At 40.8% G+C, this 2548-nt stretch overlaps 1 non-coding gene across 1 annotated transcript; it reads right to left on the bottom strand.

Moving 5' to 3' along the window:
• Positions 1–1436: 1436 nt before the first annotated feature.
• LOC132506582 (U6 spliceosomal RNA) lies at positions 1437–1543 on the bottom strand. The gene has a single exon (XR_009535902.1). It is a non-coding gene; the product is annotated as a U6 spliceosomal RNA (small nuclear RNA).
• Between the last annotated feature and the right edge of the window lie 1005 nt (positions 1544–2548).

Genomic DNA, 2548 nt, shown 5'->3' with positions numbered 1-2548 from the left:
TCATTTCACCTTTCTTCTAAGTCTGAAAGGTTAGAAAGACAGACACTGTATTTTCCAGGCTTCTTTGCTGTTGGAGGTAAGGGATGAAAATTAGGTTCTGCAAATTGGATTGACTCACATGATATCTGGATCCTAGGAGCTCGGTGAAGGCCGTCTTCCCATACACTCTGCTGGTAAGCCAGGGGGCTCTGCAGCACCTCCCCAGTATACTTTCTTGTAGGTTCTCAGGGTAGAAACACCAGTGGCTTGTTGATTTGGGGAGAACTCCAGCGGTGGTCTCCGAGGAGGTAGTTATTATGGTAGGTCAGATCTACAGTGTTCTGACAACCAAGATCCTGGAAGTCCAGCCTAGAACTGCTCCGTTAGGATCCACAGTGACTGTGTAAGCACCTAAGACCCTATATTAAACCCCTTCCTGCCTAAAATATGCAGAGTGGCTTCTGTTCTTACACCAAACTCTAAAGGACAGAACAATAAAGAGTGTCAGGGATTCACCTTTAAATGTCTTGATCAGGTTTAAAAAAGCCAGTTTCACTGAAGAATGACCTCGAAGAAGCAGAAACTATTATTATTTACTCTTAAATAAATGTCTTTAAAGTTTTCTGCATGATGAAATGAGAGGTAGGCATAAAGCACTTCTGCATGGCAGACTGTTTGTCTAGAGGAAAAACACTTGTAAGGTTGTTGAGTTGTGAGATGAACTAGTTACTTTTTCATGAAACCTCATTTTTACTCTAAGTAACAACTGACAGATAAAGCAAGGTTATTCAGATTTGGGTATTGGCAGATATTTTCTCAAAAATGCACAAAATAGGGGCTTCCCCGGTGGCGCAGTGGTTGAGAGTCCGCCTGCTGATGCAGGGGATACAGGTTCGTGCCCCGGTCCGGGAAGATCCCACATGCCACGGAGTGGCTAGGCCTGTGAGCCATGGCCGCTGAGCCTGCGCGTCCGGAGCCTGTGCTCCACCAACGGGAGAGGCCACAACAGTGAGAAGCCCTTGTACCCCCCCCCCCCCCAAAATGCACAAAATAAATCTGTCATTGCAAGGAAAACCACTTGGTAATTGTTGCCAATGACACAATTTGAACTTCAAAGCAAAAGTTAAAATTTTGGGAAACGTGTATCCACCACAGTGGGCTTGACATTTTCTCAACTTAAAGACTTTCATTTTTTGATGTTCTAGTCTTTTATTGGATGAATGTTGATAACAGTAATTTAAAGAATTGTAAGCCCTTTCTAAATACATTGAATAGATATTTGCAGTTTGCTGTGAGGAGAAGAAGAAATGAGTAAGGTCATTGTTTTTGAGAAGTTTATAATCTAAGAGGGGAGGTACGTACTATACATTATGTAAACATGAGGACTGAGTAACCGTGATGTACAGTGGAACTTGATAAGTAGCGTAGAACAATGTCTGGGGAGTTGAGAGTGGCAGAAAAATATGGAACACTTCACGAATTTGCGTGTCATCCTTGCACAGGGGCCATGCTAACCTTATCTGTGTCGTTCCAGTTTTAGTATATGTGCTGCCGAAGTGGGCACTAAAGACTTTTCTGATTACATTGGTGGTGAAATTACTAAATACATTTTTTCCTATTGTAGGATGTAATGGAATATGTTAAAACCTGGGAGGTCTACATAACTCAGCAGCCAGTGCTTTCCAAATGGTCCAGGGATAATGTTACAAAGCCATGCACGGATAAAGATCCATTCAAAGTGCAATAGAGACCAACAGATTTTAATGTAACAGAGGAGAAGTTCACTGATGTGTTTTCAGATTTCACAGAGCAACTAAACTTTAAGAACTGTCACTTGTCAAATTTCAATGTAGCATCAGAGAAGAATATACACGATTATTTGAAAAGCCTATGTGTCTGTGAGGGTGGATTTCTTCATGTACTTCAACCAGAGCAATGTCTTGAAATAGATTGAATGTAGAAGTGGTTGTGAGAATCTAGATGTCTTTTATTAAGTTCTATACTAGATATGCAACAATTTAAAACAAGGCAATTATTCTCACCAATTTTCTGGTTTGGAAAACAATGATACTTTTCATAAAAATGTTATTTATGTTAATATATAATGCCTTTATTATTGCTATTTTAATACATAAAGAAATATTAACATTTTTTGTTTTCAATTTATAATACTATAAATATTGAGTCTCATTATGGATCTTCAATAATTTGGGGGTGTAAAGGGGTCCTATGAACAAAAACCTTGAGAACTACGGTTTTAGTATGCAATTCAATACCACATGTCACCAGGAGGTGGCGCCACGAACATACAGTGCACGCTCCCCAGCCCTGGCTTAAATTTAAGGCTTCGAGGATGGTCCCAAACCTGCAGGGAGGAAACAAGCACAATTTAGTGGCAGCACCTCCATTAGTGAGTGCTGGCCCATTTGCACCCGACCTTGAGGCTGGAAAGCATCTCTGGATTCCCAGCTGTTGAACGAGATCAGACTTTTCCCTGAAGGAAACCCTTCTACTTCTCTGGCCACTCTTTGCACCAAGAGAACGATTTCTTATTGTGAACATCAAGTTA

Source organism: Lagenorhynchus albirostris, chromosome 15, assembly GCF_949774975.1.
Source record: "Lagenorhynchus albirostris chromosome 15, mLagAlb1.1, whole genome shotgun sequence".
NCBI lineage: Eukaryota > Metazoa > Chordata > Mammalia > Artiodactyla > Delphinidae > Lagenorhynchus > Lagenorhynchus albirostris.
The sequence above is the reverse complement of the archived record's forward strand: the minus strand, read 5'-3'. Positions and strand labels throughout refer to the sequence as shown.